Below are 12510 nucleotides of genomic sequence, written 5' to 3' on the forward strand. Positions count from 1 at the left end.
CATAAATCACATTTTTCTCAGTACCTATTCCCAAATAGTTATTAAACTGCCAAAGAATGTACAAATATATTCTAATCTTCTAGTCTAATAATTAAAGCATCATTGCAAAATGTTTTCAAATCTCTTTTTCAAATAAATCACCAAAAAATGTATTGAAAAGACTATAGATTGATATACTTTCAAAGGCAGCCTATTTCCGATCATAGAAAAGGAGTAAAAATCTTGAAAAATAAGTTAACATCTTGAGCTCATCTATAGAAAACGCGTGCCTCTAGTGTGCTGCCCCTGTGAGTTGTCTCAGTAAGCTGTGCTTATCGGAGAGTGTGTATCCACCTTTACTTATACAGTACATGTCTTTTTTTTGTGCTAACTGAGGTAAAAAAACAACATATGGGCGAGCACATAATTTTTGGGTATTCCTTTAAGATACCTATTGTGGTTGAATGGAACTGTCAAGACGGAGAATTATAGGCAGAGTTTCAACGCTGTCAGCGCGTGATTAAAGAGACGAGGCCTAAATTGCCTTTGAACTTGTGCTGTTACCAGCTTGCTCGCCATGAAGGGCGCGCCAAACAGCACACGTACACACCGCCATGATGTCAGACTTGTAATGTAATTACAAGCCCATCTGTCTCTCATCGCTTGACAAGCACAAAATGTCCAATTATGGTTTCATTTAAATTCTAATTAGTTCGGCCCAATTTCACAGGCTCCGGAGCGGGGGAGGGTGGGCGAGATGCATGTTCCAGTCCGTGCTGGAAAACCTCTGTGCAAGTCTGTGAACAGTTCACACAAAAACGAAAATGTTTTCAATTCAAATGTGTTACTCACCCTTATAAACCTGTTCTTTAGTCAGCGGAACACAAAAGGTGGTTAAGGAAAAAAATATTATTGGCCATTTGAACTGAAAGTATTACACATCAGCACAAGTTGTGCGCTTGATATTCATGATAGTCTTTCTATCACGAGGTCATTTTTGGTTCGAAAGTGCAAAATCTGAGTCATTATTCTCTGAAAATCCTCTTCTTGGAACAGACATGAAGTAACAATGTGCGATTTTATGTGTGAACAGATAGATTGAATGCGTTTTCATACTATTCCGTTACGAAAAGAACATCCCGGTGCTTGGTTTAAAAGGGATTCGGGACTAAATTAGCCGAGGGGATGGATAAAACACTTTACTGCACTTTAGGATCTAAAACAGCATGGCGTTTGTAATGTTTCACCTTGTGTTCATCTATTTATCCTTGATTTCCTGTGTGTGCATTCGGATGCAAATCAGAACTCATCAGAGAGTAAATATTGTCGCTCTTTGAACACCAGGGAAGCTCCTTAATACCCCATAGCTGATTTCTCTCTCTCTCCATCTGTCTTGGTGGACCGTCACGTGTTCGCTGAAGACAGGAATATAGGATCAGTGCTGCTAACTGTGGGCCTTGTGCTCTGTTTGGTCCATGATTAGCTCCTAATCAGCCAAGAACAAACTGATTATTAGCTTGGCGCCACTTGACAGTCTTCAGGGAATCTGTTCTCTCTCTCTCCCATCCTTTCTCTCTAGTTCTATCTATCGTTTCTGTAGCCTGATTAGACAAATCGGACACTCCTTTATGTGCACAATGGTTGTGGCGGAGGGCTGATGCCTCTCACATTGCTCCTCTCACCTCCTCTTAATGATTGCAACAGCATCTTCCCTGATTGCACCCTGGGTCTGATTACTGCTACCTCGCAGCTGGCCTGACTCACAAATGTCATTCTGAGCATCCTCTTTCCCTCTCCTTCCAGAATCTTCTGATTCTTTCTAACCAGGCCTATGTGGAGACTAAAGATATGCAGTAGATTTCTGTGAAAGATTCCCGTGCTGCTGTTGTTTGGTTATTACAGTATTTGATGTAATTGATTATGTGTCTGGCTTTGATTACGAAGATGTGTCCTGTGCACATGTTCTGTATCATGTTCATATCAGATTTTCCAATGACATCCCCTACAGAACCTATAGCCTATGAAGAGGCTAAGAGATGTCATATTTTTGTAGGCTAAACCGGAAGAAAGTGCCACATGGTTCCCTCAACTGAAAGCCTATACATTTTTCCCATAGACTTTTGGAAGATCGCAAAAAATAAGCTCTTTGATTAACAATGGTTTATGATGTTTACAACATTAGGATCTATTAAGATAATCTTTACAAATTAACAAATCATTTATTACTTTTGTAGTTGAAATACAACCCAGATAGCACAATCCATCCGGCTTACGTCTATTTGACGTCTGCATTTACATCTGCAAGACATCTACAATACATAGTTGGCTCATCTGCAATACGTCTCGGAGAAATCTGAAGACGTTTAACATCTAACCACCAAAGGAAATTGTCGCTTTTAGCAACTTGTTAACAACCGCCGTTTTAAGACACAAAAAAGCTTTAAAAAATAACAAGCGGGTTATAACTGGTGTGTTTTATGTCATCGAATAATTATGTCACTGAATAAAACGTGAAAATATTTACAGGTTTTGTTTACCACAAACCGTATTTCAGGCGATTTACCAAAAATCTATTAAAAAAAGCAATGGAACCGGAAGTCCTAAAATGCTATCTCGCTTCTGGGTTTTGCATACAAAAAAACGTCATCTCCGAGCCTCTCCATTACAGAATCAGTTTTACTATCAGTATTCTTTAGAACATATTTTCTGCATCTACACCTTTAAATGAAAAAAAGTAATGCATTGTAATATTTAAATCCTTTTGACGGGATCTTCTAGCTTTCCACCACAATCTGTACAGAAAGTGCAAAAATGTGTGCTTGGTCTGTGCAATGAATCCTATTTAAAAGTAATCGTAAATTTTGGCTTCCAACGATTACAAAATCAAAATTATTGAGATTAACACGGCTATTGTGTGGCATTTACTTTTTGCAAAGATTCATAGTGTGTCAGCTAATTTACACTTATTCTTTTAATTTTCTTTTTCAGTTAAATTCAAGTTTAAAAGTATTTAGTAAAATATATGTTGTTTAAGAAGTCATTGGGTGATCATGTTAAATAATCGTGATCTCAATATTGTCCAAAACAATCATGATTTAGTTTTTTTTGTCATTATTTAGAAGCCCTACTTGGTAACTAACTTAAGTCCACTAAATCCTCTTCTAAATTTTCTTGTAGAACACAAAAAAAACTTCTCTGGCCTTATTTCAGTGACTTTAACAAATATTTTTACTCAGCCGAATAATCGTGATTTTCTGAAAACAATATGTAAACATACTTTTGACATGAATGTATGCATTTAACTTTAGAGGTCAAATTTCTAACAGATCCACTTTTTACTGTGTTTTCAACCTTAACAAAATGTAAAACAGTAAAAAGGAACATTACTATTTTTGTTAAAAAACTGGCAAGCAAAGCATTGATGAATTCCCTCAAATGTACAAACCAGACTACACAAACAGACTCTGTTTAACTATACAGTTCCCTTTGAAAGAAGGGTCCACAAGAGGAATGATGTTCATTTCAGGCACAGGTCTAGGAGGGGGCGGGTCAACATCCTTATTGATCTACTCTACACTGTGGGTTATATTCTCTCAGGGTCTTGCGGTGTGGTTACATGTCTCGCACACCTTGAGTGATGTATCGGTCTTGCATAGGCTGGTCGTAGAGCAAAGAAACACATTTACAGTGGTGATTAATTAGGTGCTTGGATGGTGAATGGTAATATAGAGAGTATGGGGAACATGGCGTAACAAAAGGGGTCAATATACTGGTGTACTATAAATAGCCAAGCAAACTCTCTCAGGCAGTTCCGTCATTAAGATCATTGCGTTATGGCATTCATCATATCGCTTCCAATACACTCAAGAATTGTTTTGTTTTGCAAATGCAAACATTTGTCGTCTATATTCATATATAGAGTCTGCAGAGTACGTCTGAAGATCAAAATAAAATGTTTTATTTTAATTTCAGAGCACCTAAATAATCACATGTACTATACCACAACAATGTTTGAAATACAAACGCTGTTTATTTTCATGGAGGCTCATTTATACATTTAATTAAGTTGTGCGGCACAGCTATTTGCTTTCAGAGAAAGCGTGAAAACACCGCCTCTAAATCTAGATCATTAAATACACCTCCATACTGAGGTTTGAAGCTCACCTTTTTCTAATTAGAGTGAGGGATCAAGAAAATGAAATCTCAATCTCATAAAGGTTAAACTTTATTCTCTGTTTGGCACCGAGACGAGGAAGGTGAGCAAATCCTTCTGTGCACTTTCATTACCAAGCAGATTGATCCGCTGATGAGTCGAGTCTCAAAGATTAATCAGAGCGATTCCCCCCGAGCTAATATCCTCCAACTCAACTAATGTATTCATGTTGAAGTCACATTTTAATTGGAACGATTCGACCACTCTTACATGTGCACTGTACAATGAACCATACATTTCGAATAAAGACAGTCGAACGGTCATTTCCTGGGGAGCGCATATGGATCATTTTGAGGGAATTCACAATCAACCTTGTATGGGTTGAAGGATATATTTATATGTATATATATAACCACAACTGATCAGAATTAAGATGACAATGTCTAACATTAATCTGTTGGTGTATCACGGCATTACTTGGAGGGTATGTGCTACAGTGTTTCATGCATTCTGACTTCTTTATAATGTTAAATGTGCTGTCTTCTCATGCTCCAACAAGATGGACGTATGACGTAGTATTTCTGTGCTCGATACACTCCGTATGGTGTTCGTATAGGTTTTTTTTCGAAAATGAAAACTGTTTCATAGCAACTTTTGTAAGTCCCTTATTGGACAATTCTCCCGGAAAAGGGAGAACCACTTTAAGTATTTAACCATGTTTTAATTAAATGCTTAAAACCTGGTAAGCCCAAGATATTTTCCTGTAATGAATTACAAACATTTAAAACACAGGTGAAATATTCAAACATCATCCACCATCAGAGTTATCTTTATGAAGTTAATGAAACCCTTCTGAATATTTCAGTACTTACGGAGGGACTAATGTAATCCAGCCTTGGATAATCATTTAGCAACAGAAAGTAATTATAATCTATTCAATAAGAGCTTTTTTGCTTTGTTTCCGGGCATCACATAAAATGTGGATTATTCAAAATGTGTTAATTATGCAAAGAAAGAGAGTAAGAGCAGCCAGCGGCAAAAAATCAACGGCTACTTAAAGTCTAATGCATTTTAATCTGTGCCACGTCTTGAATGCACCAATTCTCCTCAGCACTGGGTTGAATGCAATCCCAGAGTCTCTTGCATGCTTTTGGCCCTGCTCCCTTCGAGCTGACTTCCTGCGTCTCATTTCCTCCTAAAGCGAGAGTGGGTTTGGCAAACACAAATACAATTAATCAGATGATGAGGATTTTTAATTTCCCGTTATTCCGGTCTGGTTGATCCACTGATGAGTATGGTACATGCATCCATATGAACAGACTGGAAGCGATGATTCAATGGCTTAATTTCGGAGTAATAGAGAGAGAAAGTGAAGTCATCATATCTCTGTTCACCATGGAGAAGATGCTTCTGTAATCTGCTTTTATAATGGCAGGCAATGTTGGTAAATAGGCACTTGAGTTTTAAAAAAAATAAGTTTTAGATACTTACAATTTTATCAACTGTAACTTTATTCAAATTTGTCTAGTAGTCAAGTTAACGCCAACCTATCCCACACAAAGTCAGTTACTTATAACTTTCCACCATTACAAAAAAGGTTTGTAACTGACTCGTAAAAAGTAACACTGACTGCTGATTTGTGTAAATTGACCAGCTGAAGGAATGAAAATAATACATGGTCTTTGGATAGTGCATTTGTTTACTGCAGCAGACACATTGCACAAAACATGCAATTGACTCGCAATCGCTATAACAAAGGTTAAAAAAAGACGCTAGGAAAACAGACATTGGCAGCATCCAACAGTCTGTTTTCTGGATATAAATGGCTGAAATTATTTGCATCACTGTCCACTGATAAATGGGTTATTCACAGAACCTTTGTGCTAGTTGGCATTCTGGGTAAGCTCTCTCTCAGTCTCTCAGTTCTTGTTCTCATGTCTGATGTCAGTCTGATGAGGAGTCAGGGGAGTAATCACAGAAAAAAGGAAACATCATCAGCAGTCAAATGTGACAAATCACAGCTTGCTATTTATGCACAGGAGTATAATAAGTATGTTAAAACAACACACAGCACAGTGATGTTTGGTTCATTATTAGACATTACTATGAAGAATAACTCCTAATCACTTCAAAATGCTCTTTCACGCTTTTACCTTCGATGTGGATCTGAGTTCAATTCGTGAAAGTGTTTCTTGGAAACCTGGGGCACACCAGAGATCCATCCCTGTGTCCAAAATCGCCTACTTACACACTATATAGTAGGTGAAAATAAGTATGAATATCATGTCCGAAACCTTAATATGCAAAAAAACAGTTGGCTAGAAATACCCGGATGGTCTAAAGATTCCACTTAGATTTGTAAGTGTGCATTGGATGGACTACTATCCCATGAAGGAAAAATCAAATAAAAAAACTCAAAGGGGTAATATGGTGCGAATACCTGTTTTCCTGTGTCTTTGATGTGTTATAGGTTGCCCATGCATGTTGAGACACGTAAAATTGCCAAAATTTAAGTATCGAAAGAAAAGATGCATTCTATCTAAAAGCGAATGTTCACCCAGACCTGCCTGAAATGCCTCGTGTAACCAAACCCCCACAAATCTACATCAGTTTGTGGTATGATTTGACTAAGACCGCCCAAATGTAAACGCAAGTAAGGCGGGCGTATACGGAAGCCGTAAAGTGCCAAACAAAACAACAAATCGCAAAACAAACAACAAATCTAAAAGCCAAAAAACGAATCCCAAATCACAATTACAAATCTGAAAACGCAACACCAAATCTGAAAACACATTAACAAACCATAAAGCGCAACGACAATTCCGGAAACAAAATAACAAATCAGAAAATACAAAGACAAGTCAGAAAACACAACGACAAGTCAGAAAACACAACGACAATTCGGTCAAACCGGAAAAGATAGGTCTTTGTGTGACCGGGGTAGTTACTGCTAATTGGACGGAACCCATGTCAATCAAGATAAACAGTCAGGTGTGTGTTTTCATAGAAAATAATGGAGTTTGTTCAGCACTACTTTCAAGAAGGACATTCATATGGCGTGATTGTAGATATGCTTCTAACATATCATGATATTAAGATCAGCTTGCGCTCTCTTGAAAGACACCTGAAGAATGCAGGTTTATTCAGACGAAAAAACGATTCCCTATTAATCAATGTCATGAATGCCTTCAGAGCAGATGCAAAACACCAAATTTGAACCCACAATAAGGACAGTACATTATATATTTGTGTACACTGCCGCCAGCTGCTTCTTCTTGTTATTCTGTACCGCTAGCTGCAGAACTGTACTTCCTGTTTATCTTGATTGACAGGGGTTCCGCCCAATCAGCAGTAACTACCCCGGTCACACAAAAGACCTACCTTTTCCGGTTTGACCGAATTGTTGTTGTGTTTTCTGACTTGTCGTTGTGTTTTTCTGATTTGTTATTTTGTTTCCGGATTTGTCGTTGTGTTTTCTGACTTGTCGTTGTGTTTTCTGATTTGTTATTTTGTTTCCGGATTTGTCGTTGTGTTTTCTGACTTGTCGTTGTGTTTTCTGATTTGTTATTTTGTTTCCGGATTTGTCGTTGTGTTTTCTGACTTGTCGTTGTGTTTTCTGATTTGTTATTTTGTTTCCGGATTTGTCGTTGTGTTTTCTGATTTGTTATTTTGTTTCCGGATTTGTCGTTGTGTTTTCTGACTTGTCGTTGTGTTTTCTGATTTGTTATTTTGTTTCCGGAATTGTTGTTGCGCTTTATGGTTTGTTAATGTGTTTTCAGATTTGGTGTTGCGTTTTCAGATTTGTAATTGTGATTTGGGATTCGTTTTTTTGGCTTTTAGATTTGTTGTTTGTTTTGCGATTTGTTGTTTTGTTTGGCACTTTACGGCTTCCGTAGGCGTACCTGTCAGTAAAATTCCTTTGGAACATGATGTTCCAAATATGGTTAGAGGCGTTACATTACCGTCACACTCTTGCAGAATTTGACCAATCACTACACACTGGTAAACACAGCTCGCTTTTCCTAGCGATGAGCTTTGTAAAAAATCTGCGCATTTCAGAGAGGCAGGGCAAAGAGGAGATACAAACATGCACAGTATGTGGAAACTACAGCATTTTTTAACCTAACATCGTGTATAAACATTTATTTACATCTAAAACTAACGATAGGATTTGTTTTAGCCACAGTGCGAAATATACATCTAACTGGTTTGCTGACCATGATCTTACTGTGCTTTATTGGCTAGCCAACTCATCTGACCTGAACCTTATTGAGAATCTATGGGTTATTGTCAAGAAGTTTAGAGACATCCGATCAAACAATACTGAAGAGCTGAAGGCTGCTTTTAAAGCAAGCTGCGCTTTTAAGATAGTCCTTAGCTGGTTTGAACCGGTCCTAAACCAGCTGGACCAATTTAAGACCAACTCATGACCAGCTTAAACATGAAATGACCATCTTAAAGCAGCACAAACCAGCTACCATGAATAACAAAAGATAAAGAGTTCATGTTCATGATATTCAATGTTTTTAGATGCACTTGTATGTTTTTATCAACACCTACATACAATACAGGTTGTTGTTAATACGTCAAAGTGCACATGACTATAAAACATAGCGGATGCAGTTTGTCTGAAATGTATTCATACCAGTTTGACACAAAAAAAATTATTACATACTGCATTAAAATGGAGTTCAACTGATCTTCACTCTAGTCGGATAAAATTAGGCCTAGTTATGATTTGGATTAAAATGTAACATTTGTGAAATAAATAAATACAGAATTAATATCTCCTGCTTGTCATTACTCTCCCATGATGTTTGCTAGTACCATAATCTAGCCAAAACATGAAATATAAATAGGACCAAAGAGTAAACCGACACATCGAGCTCTTTACTAAATTCAACCACAACTGTGCTCCACACAAGCAGAGAGAGAGTGTATTGAACCGCAGTCTCTGCCTAGTCTCTGCTTGTTTTCCTTTGTTCCAGACATTCTCCCTTATCACCACTTCTTCATCCCCTAACCAACAGAGACAGAGCCAAAGCCTCCTTTAGGCCTGTGTTTCTCTGCAATCCACTCATCTCCAGCACAGCACACTGCAACCACGCTGTACTAAAACCGCTTTGCCACAATCACTTCGGCTTCGTAAACTCATTTCCAATTAAACACACCAGGCACTGAAGGAAAGGCTATGGTTCACATTTGCAAGCAAAGAATGCACGTATTTATGCGTGTGGACCGTGTTTGGATGGCTTCATACAGAGTATTGCAAAAGACCCTGTTAGCATGCTGTGATTTTCTGCTGCGGCTCTTCAGAACATGCTGCTGCGGTTTGATGTGGAGATGCAAGATAAGGCCTTATAATCAACACCTAAAATATCATTTAATAACTTTCCAGATGCACCCGTTTAAAAGCACAGTTATCACATTATTAATACCCATGCACACATGCCCTTTATGACTGCTTAAGGAGATAAGTACCATCCAGATGGGCTTTAAAGATTTACTCATATGTGTTGACAAAAATCCTTCAATTAATTTCCCTTAGTATCATGGTGCTAAAAGATGAAGCTACAGATACTTTTGATGTGTCTATTAGAATTATAACTGTGAAAAGGCCATAAAAGCTATCTTACAAGTGTGCTCCAAGCAGAATGAGGTGTGCTTGTTAAACCAACAGCTTTAGCAAATCATTGTTCAAGCTAAATATTCTAGAGGGTTATATAGTTTGAGATATATATATCATTTTATAACCTTTATACGGTGGCTGAGCTGTAAATCCAACACAAATAACAGTTCATTACTGTAGCATTGCATCAGATTGCACATCTCTGGAGCTACGAGTCTCTACTTCTACTAGAGCTGCAGTCGGTTTTCATTATTAGTCATAAATGATAGTGAATGCATTGCTGCCATTCCAGTGGTCGTAACCGCAGACTGCTGATTAAGGCCTCGCTGATGCTTAATCTGAAATTGATGTGCTAAAGCTAGACTGAGCTAAACTCCCCGGGTGGGTTTTACACCGCAAATACACAGGCGATCATAACGTTCTGTACAGCCCTATGAAATGCACATTCATAACACATTGAGATAAGCTTAAACCCATTTGCCAGTGGTCCTCTCGCTTTAATTGCACTAGTCTCCAGCCAATTGCATTAAATTTAAGAAAGTATACATTTTCTTAATGTGAAATATCCCATGACCACAGAGACTGAGGAAAGTTAATGAACCTTTGGAATTACAACTACTACGACCGCAGTTACCTGGCCACACTGATATTACATGCGGGCTTCTCTCCCCAGCGAGAAAGCTCAAGGAAAGCAAAGCAGATGAAATGTTTTCATTATGCAAAAGCGTCTCCTCTGGGCACAAATAGCTAGAAAGGCATTATATCGTTATCTGCTAAAAAATGAAGCACGAAAGCCATTACGGGGCCGCCAATGGAGCAACATTTTAATAAACTAATGTTCTCCCTTCTGCTCCTCATTGGATTTTAATGTCCACAAGTTACTGCAATAATGAAATCTACCCCTGAAGTAACACAAACGCTGTGCCTAACATCGGAACCAAAAAAGGGCATAACACGGATTCTGCATTGGAAAACATTTTTAGAAACCAGTTAATTCCAGTTAACATTTAAAAACTGTTGAGATTGCATTGCTGCAGAATAATAAGACAAAAAAATGACATGATGGCTGGGAATTCACCAAGAGCAGCTGTAAAAATGATGCATACTCTTAAAAAATTTCTTAAGCATCTTTTGACGTAGTAACATAGAGTAACATAGCTGTCTTATTCACTGTATGTTACCAAAAAACATAACCTTTTACAAGAAATACTTTGAACTTTACCAATAAACACCTTTAAAATAGTGAATTATGGAAGCTTGTGCATAATATTTTGTTAATTCATTATTAAGTTAACCATTCTTCTTTGTCTTGGGACAGGCACTTAACCCTAGGTGGCACCAGGGGAAGAGTTCCTGTAACAGGTGTACTCCGATAACCAAAATCTCTCCTACTTACAAATAATTTAAAGAGCCCAAGATGCTTTGCAAATAATGTCACTCCAATGAAAGCTTTAGGGAAATCCTTTGCTCCCCTCATAACCACATTTTACAGATTCGGTAATTACAGCAGATCAATCTTTGACACAATTAAGTGTCAGAATCCAGTAGAGAATGTTTCTAGATTGAGGAAATCCATCTTTGCGTAACTATCTGACACTGTCTGACAGGCCATTTCCATCGGTTACCAAACATCTCCTCTCAGACTGTCCCTTTAACAAACAACCCAGGGAGGCATAGAGTGAGCGAGAGTGAGAGAGACAAGAACTGGCAGACGAGTTTTCACAAAACAAAGTGTCAACTCTGCGCTGCTCTCTGTTAATGTTAATTCCAGGTGACAGGGCTAAGTACAAACCTTTACAAATGAAAATGACATGACTGTTGAGAAAGTTTTTCACAGTCTCATGTACAGCCATGATGATAGACGCACTGCATGCTGGGACTGTATGTTGTTTACGCCATCAAAGACTGGATAAAGGGTACTTGAGCTGCTATTGACCAAGGGTACCAAAAAGAATGCATGTAGTTATATTATGATTTATTTTTATTCTTATATGTTTTGTTCTATGTATTATTATACTTCATGTGTAAATGAAAAACAACCCTACCACCAGGAAAGTCAATGTAACTTCAGTAGTATTTATCTAGTCAACTAAAAAGTCTAATTTTTGAACAGGTAAATTAATTTAATTAATTTAAGAAACACTCAAAAAAGGACATAATATAACAGTATAACTACTGATAGCAAACTGTTCAGGTATTGGAAAACTGTCAAGTGAGGCATTTTAGCCAATCATATGATGGCAAATTGGCAATGACTTCAATGCATTCAGTTCCCAACAAAAGCATATTGCCAAGTTAGCATAAAACATGTTGAAGCATTAGTAGACAGGCGACTCCTTAAATCATACGCTATTTCTTCACAAACCTAATTCATTCAGTAAGAATTACGGCCTTTGGTCTCCTTCCTGCATTACGTGTTTCAACCATGATTGCAGGCGTAACTTTTTCAGCGGCTTTGATAACAATATGCAACAATGTACGTTTTTGTGTTTGCCTAACATAAACGTGTTTCCACAATGCCCTTAAATCATACTGTAATGCTCGCCTCCTACCATTCATCAAAATGAATAGTTTAATATAATTTAAATAACTAAACAAATATAAAACTTGAGAAACATAAAATTTGTTTTTCATTAGTTTTTTCAACTCTATCAAAATATGTTACGTAATTTCTAAATCCATTGTGCCTGAACTTTGTCATTTTGGGTTTCTTCTAAATTGTAACTTATTTGTTGTGCAAAAAAAATTA

The sequence above is a fragment of the Barbatula barbatula genome (assembly GCF_947034865.1).
Source record: "Barbatula barbatula genome assembly, chromosome: 21".
NCBI lineage: Eukaryota > Metazoa > Chordata > Actinopteri > Cypriniformes > Nemacheilidae > Barbatula > Barbatula barbatula.